Below are 8461 nucleotides of genomic sequence, written 5' to 3' on the forward strand. Positions count from 1 at the left end.
GGGTTCCTGGTACGAATCCAGCTTCGGCCATTCTAATCACTGCCGTTGTGCCCTTGGGCAGGCCTGGCCCTAACCAATCTGGCACCCTAGGCAAGATTTTAGGTGGCGCCCCCCCCCCCCCCCCCCCCCACATCAGCAGTGAAGTGTATATACTCACAAGAAACCGAATAGCTTTGTCTTTGACCTTTTTTTTTTACTTAAAGAAAGCAAATGAACATATTATATGAGAATGTTATGTTATGATTATCTTTAACCGAATCACAGCAGTGCTCAAATTAAAAAAACAGCATTCCCTCTCATGTGATATTGCTTAATTAACATTAATGATGTGCACTTTAACAACTAGGCTTACAACTATCAGGGGTCAGCAACCTTTTTGAAAGCAAGAGCTACTTCTTGGGTAGTGATTAATGCGAAGGGCTACCAGTTTGATACACACTTCAATAAATTGCCAGAAATAGCCAATTTGCTCAATTTACCTTTAACTCTGTTATTATTAATAATTAATGATATTTACACTTAATTGAATGGTTTAAAAGAGGAGAAAACACCCAAAAAATGACAATTACATTTTGAAACATAGTTTATCTTCAATTTCAACTCTTTAAAATTCAAAATTCAACCGAAAAAAAAGAAGAGAAAAACTAGCTAACTCGAATCTTTTTGACAAAATTAAAAAAATCAATTATGGAACATCATTAGTAATTTTTCCTGTTTAAGATTAATTTTAGAATTTTGATGACATGTTTTAAATAGGTTAAAATCCAATCTGCACTTTGTTAGAATATATAACAAATTGGACCAAGCTATATTTCTAACAAAGACAAATCATTATTTCTTCTGGATTTTCCAGAACAAAAATGTTACAAGAAATTCAAAAGACTTGTAGATAATAAGATTTAAATTTGATTCTACAGATTTTCTAGATTTGCCAGAATAATTTTTTTGAATTTTAATCATAATAAGTTTGAAGAAATATTTCACAAATATTTTTTGTCGAAAAAACAGAAGCTAAAATGAAGAATTCAATTAAAATGTATTCATTATTCTTTACAATAAAAAAATAAATTTACTTGAACATTGATTTAAATTGTCAGGAAAGAAGAGGAAGGAATTTAAAAGGTAAAAAGGTATATGTGCTTAAAAATCCTAAAATCATTTTTAAGGTTGTATTTTTTCTCTAAAATTGTCTTTCTGAAAGTTATAAGAAGCAAAGTCAAAAAATAATGAATTTATTTAAACAAGTGAAGACCAAGTCTTTAAACTATTTTCTTGGATTTTCAAATTCTATTTGAGTTTTGTCTCTCTTAGAATTAAAAATGTCGAGCAAAGCGAGACCAGCTTGCTAGTAAATAAATACAATTTAAAAAATAGAGGCAGCTCACTGGTAAGTGCTGCTATTTGAGCTATTTTTAGAACAGGCCAGCGGGCTACTCATCTGGTCCTTACGGGCTACCTGGTGCCCGCGGGCACCGCGTTGGTGACCCCTGAACTATACCTAATATATAAAGGTGTGGAAAAGTGACTATTACCTGCAGGGCAAACATTAGCTAACCAGAAGGCAATAACAATGTCAACAAAAAACACCTGCTTAAAAGATCTAATACAAATGTCCCTGAGGAATGTAAGGTGGGAGTACTGTAATTACCTAACGTTACATTATTATTTTCCATAACAATTTAGCCCCCTCCACAATATTAACCCGACGTTAAAACAGAACTAGCTATTTATTGATTAGCAATTGCCGAATCATGTAACATTAGCTTAATGCTAAAAAGCCAGGTTACTATCACATTCTGTAACAGACAAATAATTTCATGTAGGCTAACGTTACCTACCTGCTACCTCTGTCTTTTTCTCGTTTCTCCTCCTCTTCTTTTCTCTTTTTTCTTCCCTGGGTACCTGAGAGTTTTGACCGTTTTGACATCTTGTGTTGATTTTTTGATGTGGTGACGTCCAAAAAGAGTCATGATACGGGAAGGGAGGGGGCGCACCGTGCAGGGGGGGGGGGGGGGGGGGCGTAATGTTGTAACAAATAATATTTCTATTAAATAGGCTTTACTTTGCATTTTAATTAACGTGGGATTATTTTTTGTATTTAGAAATAACAGTCCCAACTTTTTTTTTTCTTTTTTTTTTCTCCAACATTTGTGGCACTGGCGTGGCGCCCCCTGATGGACGGCGCCCTTAGCATTTGCCTATACGGCCTATGCCACGGGCCGGCCCTGCCCTTGGGCATGACACTTAACCCACCTCGGGGCTGTGCCAGCAACGTGAGGGTTCCAGGTTCGATCCCCGCTTCCGCCATCCTAGTCACTGCCGTTGTGTCCTTGGGCAAGATACCTTACCCACCTGCTCCCAGTGCCACCCACACTGCTTTGATTGGGTTTCACTATGTAAAAGCACTTTGAGTCATTAGAGAAAAAGCGCTATATAAATATAGTTCAATTCACTTCACCTCGCTCCCACCCATGTTTGTTTAGAAATGTGTGTTGGGAAAGATATTCTTAATATCCATTAGATTTTCCTGGGTAAATAAAAGTTTTAAAAAAATGAAACAAAGCAACAGGTGTCAAACTCAAGGCCCAACATCATTTTATTTAATGTTGCCTGTCCTTGTCACTACCCGACCGGTACCGGAAAATCCGATCGGTCCACGCATGCGCAAACACTACGTCACTTCCTGTCAACGTTGTTTTACGGCGGTTATTTTTGTTCACTGTTGCCTTTTTTTGTTGTGTTGTTGTTGGAATCTTTATTTCAAGAACAATATCATAAAAGATCCCATACAAAACAAGACAAACATTATTTAAGGACACAGTTAGGGCTGCAACTAACGGTTAATTTGATAATCGATTAATCTGTCGATTATTATTTCGATTAATCGATTAATAATCGGATGAAAGAGACGGACTACATTTCTATCCTATACAGTATTTTATTGGGAAAAAAACAGCATACTGGCACCATACTTATTTTGATTATTGTTTCTCAGCTGTTTGTAAATGTTGCAGTTTATAAATAAAGGTTTATTAAATTTTTTTTTTTAAAAACACAAAAAAACTGCGCATGTCAGTGTTTATCTGTAAATAACAATACATCAATAATAAATGTCAGTGTTAACTGTAAATAACAATATATCAATAATGCATGTCAGTGTTTATATGTAAATAACAATATATCACTGGTATTAAACATTACTTCTATTATTATTATGTATTGGCAATTACATCAGTGGTTAATTTGGTCTCAAAAAAAGAATGGCAATAATATCGTTTATGGGCAATCATTTGTCGGTCAATGTATCGTCGAGCAAAATGTGTGACAATGGGGTTGTTTGTACAGAATGCGAAACTGAATCAAAAGACTATATCAACTGTCTGTAAAACTAAGTGATGCGTTCGTATTCTGCATTTGTGAGCGTAGACACAGCTGTGTTTACTCCATGCAGCAAAGATCATTTGTTGTTGTTGCAGTGCGAATTCAACTGAAAAAGGAAAATGATGCTAGGTGGAGCGCAAGACTGAACAATCCTAATTTGGCTGAGCCTCCAAGTGCTCACCTTCATAAATACCCGCCTCCGGTTCATGCTTGAACTCGGTGAATAACGTTCATGCATTATTCAATGAAAAATTAAGATTGGAATTGTTCTTCTTCAAAGGTTTAACAAAAGTTGGTCATAATTATATTTCCGCACCAAACTTTCTAATAAACTCTTATCTAATCCTAATGACTTGCAATCAACACAAATGTACGATAGTGGCCTTAATTACTATTAACTTAAAATGATTGTATTGAAATTTCATTGAAAAAAATTTCGACATAAAACTATAGTTTCTAAAAGGCTGTATATCATTACAGTCAATGCAAGAAGTATATGTGCTGATCGATCAGCCACCGATCAGTTTCGGACAATTGTCGTTAAAATGTACAAACCCCGTTTCCATAGGAGTTGGGAAATGGTGTTAGATGTAAATATAAACGGAATACAATGATTTGCAAATCATTTTCAAGCCATATTCAGTTGAATATGCTACAAAGACAACATATTTCATGTTCATTAACTTTAACATTTTGATGTCATCCAGGCCCGCTTATTTGATCTTAAATTGGTTTTAAATACAGATAAAAGCAAGGTAATGGTTTTCTCTCATTCAAGGGTGCTACTGGAAAATATTCCAAATATTGTAACATGAAATGGAAACCCTATAGAGCAGGTCTTAAATGACAAGTACTTGGGTTTTACTCTTGATCAGGAGCTTTCATTTAAAGCCCATATTAACAACTTGGTCTCTAAGCTTAGGGTAAAGCTTGGTTTCTTTTTTAGAAATAAAAACTGCTTTTCTCTTAAAGTCAGAAATAAATTGGTGACAGCAACTATCTTGCCTGTAATTGATTATGGAGACTTGCTTTATTTTAGTGCTTCATCTAAATGCCTCCAGTCCTTGGACACTGTTTTTCATTCAGCACTAAGATTTGTTACTGGCTGTCGTAGTCTCACCCACCATTGTCAACTGTATATGAAGTCAGACTTATCTTCATTGAGTGCACACAGATAGTCTCACCCACCATTGTCAACTGTATATGAAGTCAGACTTATCTTCATTGAGTGCACGCAGACACACACATCGGCTGACTATCATTTATAAGGCTCTTTTAGGTTGAATACCTCCATACTTGTGTACTCTGTTACAAAGAAAAAGCAGCTCTTATGCGTTACGTTCTAACAATTTGTATGTTTTAACTGTTCCTCATGTACGGACTGAATTTGGCAAAAGAGCTTTTGGCATTGCTGCCCCTATGGCATGGAATGCATTGCAGAACTTACAGAACTACTTCCATTTGGAGCCTTCCGTTCTGTCCTGAGGGACAAACAGCGAGAGACGTTTGCACAGTGCCTGTGTTTTTAAAGATGTCAATCTCTGTTGTTTTACACTTCTCTTATGTATTTTAAAATGTATGTCTTAATGTATTATTTGTGAAACTGCTCTGTGACATGTGCTGTTGACCTCTTGGCCAGGTCACCCCTGTGAAAGAGATCTTGATCTCAATGGGTTTTCTTATCTGGTTAAATAAAGGTTCTATAACTTGGAAAGCCTTAAGCCCCTTGTGAGCATCACTGCGCAGTCCTTCAATGCATCGCAAAATATGGTTAGTCATGGTTCTTGCACGCCTATGGTGCTGAATGCTGTCTTTGTTGGATTTGGGATTGAAGAGACGTCATGAAATAGTTCCGATGGGATTTCTTCAGCCATCTCTGTTATGGGAACATAAAAGCCAGCATTGTGTCTACTAAGCAATTTTAAATGTCTGCCGTCGAATTATCCTGCTCTACGCAGCACAGGGACAGTGTCCCCCGTACACAACAGTGCTGAGATTGTCAAGATGGGCATACACCATTGCTGTTTGTTTACCAAAATGACTCGATAAGAAATACAAACAAACAATAAAAGCATCTGGGCGGAGGCGACATCAGTCTCGTGTTGTTTCCCAGCACTGATTGGCACCACACAGCAATCCCTGCTGTTGGACTCAAAAGCCAAACAAAATACTAGTACGTTCTAGTACAGACCTGGGCAAATTAAGGCCTTTCAATCTGGCCCGCCGGACATTCCCCAATCATTTTTTTAGATCTTTAAGATTGAAACTGTAGCTGCCATTATGATGTGCAGTGATGTTTTCAAATGACCGTAAGTCTTGAACTACGATTCGGTGACCACAGATCAGGCCGCTAGCTGTCCAAAGTCGGGACCCAGGGTGGACCACTCATCTGTGCATCAGTTGGGGACGTCTCTGCGCTGCTGACCTGTCTCCACTCAAGATGATCTCCTGCTGGCCCCACTGTGGACTGGACTCTCACTATTATGTTAGATCCACTACGGACTGGACTCTCACTATTATGTTAGATCCACTATGGACTGGACTCTCACTATTATGTTAGATCCACTATGGACTGGACTCTCACACTATTATGTTAGATCCACTATGGACTGGACTCTCACTATTATGTTAGATCCACTACGGACTGGACTCTCACTATTATGTTAGATCCACTATGGACTGGACTCTCACACTATTATGTTAGATCCACTATGGACTGGACTCTCACTATTATGTTAGATCCACTATGGACTGGACTCTCACTATTATGTTAGATCCACTATGGACTGGACTCTCACACTATTATGTTAGATCCACTATGGACTGGACTCTCACTATTATGTTAGATCCACTACGGACTGAACTCTCACACTATTATGTTAGATCCACTACGGACTGGACTCTCACTATTATGTTAGATCCACTATGGACTGGACTCTCACTATTATGTTAGATCCACTATGGACTGGACTCTCACTATTATGTTAGATCCACTATGGACTGGACTCTCACACTATTATGTTAGATCCACTATGGACTGGACTCTCACTATTATGTTAGATCCACTATGGACTGGACTCTCACTATTATGTTAGATCCACTATGGACTGGACTCTCACTATTATGTTAGATCCACTATGGACTGGACTCTCACAATATTATATTAGATCAGGGGTTCCGGCATCTGCGGTCCCCTCCAAGGTTTCTCATTGTCATCCCATTGGGTTGAGTTCTTTCTTGCCCTGATGTGGGATCTGAACCGTTGTGGCTTGTGCAGCCCTTTGAGACACTCGTGATTTAGGGCTATATAAGTAAACATTGATTGATTGATTGATTGAACACAAAGTATTTCAATGGTTGAAATATGCGCTTTTGCATGATATACTAGTTACCAGAGGTGTGGACTCGAGTCACATGACTTGGACTCGAGTCAGACTCGAGTCATGAATTTGATGACTTTAGACTCGACTTGACAAAATGTAAAGAGACTTGCAACTCGACTTAGACTTTAACATCAATGACTTGTTACTTCACTTGGACTTGAGGCTTTTGACTTGACATGACTTGCTACTTTCCCCAAAACCCAAAGCTTAAAAAGTTATTTGGGAGCGCTCCGTAGCTTTCGTTTTCTACGTCTGTGTCTATAAGCGTGTGTGCTGCTTGTCAGCTGGTGTGCTGTCAGTACAATGGGTGAGGGCCGACATCCGGGCAACTGAGCTACATACGGGTTCTTCGAGCCATAGCAACGAGACTGGCGTTAAAAACAAACTGTTGCCATTACTCTTTAACCTGTCGACCTACGCTGGTTAAACCCGTCATTCTGCCTCCAAAATGCCGAAAAACTGTGTTGTTTTTGGTTGTGCTAACCACAACTGGAAACAGGGAAAACAAAGGTTGTATTTTGTTCTGCCAAAGCGTGATAAAAGCCCACAGAGACGAGACAAATGGCTCGCAGCTTTACACCGGGAAAATGAGGACGGTTCTCATTGGAGTACCCCAAAGTCCCGGGTCGTGTGTTCGGATCACTTCGTTTCTGGTAAATATAAGGAACAAAAATCCACCTTCTTAACCACAACTTGGCTATACCGTCCGTGCTAATGTTGTACTTGTTGAATTTGTACCTTATAACGTTCGACAGCTGAAGTTGTTGTTGTACAAGCCCTTTGAGACACTTGTGATTTAGGGCTATATAAATAAACATTGATTGATACAAAAATAACATGCGGTATATACTATATAGTCTATAGCGTAGCTAGCTATTTTCGAAAACCGGACAACGAGAGGATACCAAAGGCAGCGTTAAGATGGACACCACCGGGAAAACGTAAGCCAGGGCGGCCAAAGAACACCTGGCGAAGAACAGTTGTACTTAAACAATACATGTAGCCCTCAAATCTCTCAATATTTTATACACTAACACTTGATCTTGTTGTTGATAACTTCCGCGTCTCTTTCTTAGTAGCGCGCAGGCTGAGCTAACTAGCAAGCTAAGCTAAGCCTGAGAAGCTTTAAAGTTCACTGAGACGAGTCTGACGCAAATAATACATTTTCGTTTTTTCACACGATATGCGAATAAGTAAAAATGCGTAAATGAAGGATTTAACGCCGACTTCCAAGCCACAACGCTCGTTAAATGCTTTTTCTGTCAATGCTGCGTTCGCTGTGAGCTGCTTTGTTTTCAACGAAATCCCGGTTGCTAGGGGATTGGTAGGCGGAAGTGACGTAGGTCCGCCCTCACCCATAGCCAATCAAATTAGATCTACGTTGTTTTCATCACACAGCTCTCATCCAATCAAATTGCAGGACAACCACCGAACATGAGTTGTCAAACAACGCGGCAGTGAGAAACAATTATGCCAAAGTTGGTTTCGTTCGGGTATAAAAACTACGACTCGGTCAACAAAAAACGAATTGCCGTATGCAAATCACGCAGTTGGAATATTACAGACGGAGACGCAACAACTTCCAACTTGGTTCGACATTTGAAGTTGCACAAAGAAGGGTAAGTTTTGAATGTGCTGTGTAGTTAAGTCAGTGAGGCTGTAAACTCACTGCTAACGTTATAACCATAGACATCTTC

Source organism: Entelurus aequoreus, linkage group LG05, assembly GCF_033978785.1.
Source record: "Entelurus aequoreus isolate RoL-2023_Sb linkage group LG05, RoL_Eaeq_v1.1, whole genome shotgun sequence".
NCBI lineage: Eukaryota > Metazoa > Chordata > Actinopteri > Syngnathiformes > Syngnathidae > Entelurus > Entelurus aequoreus.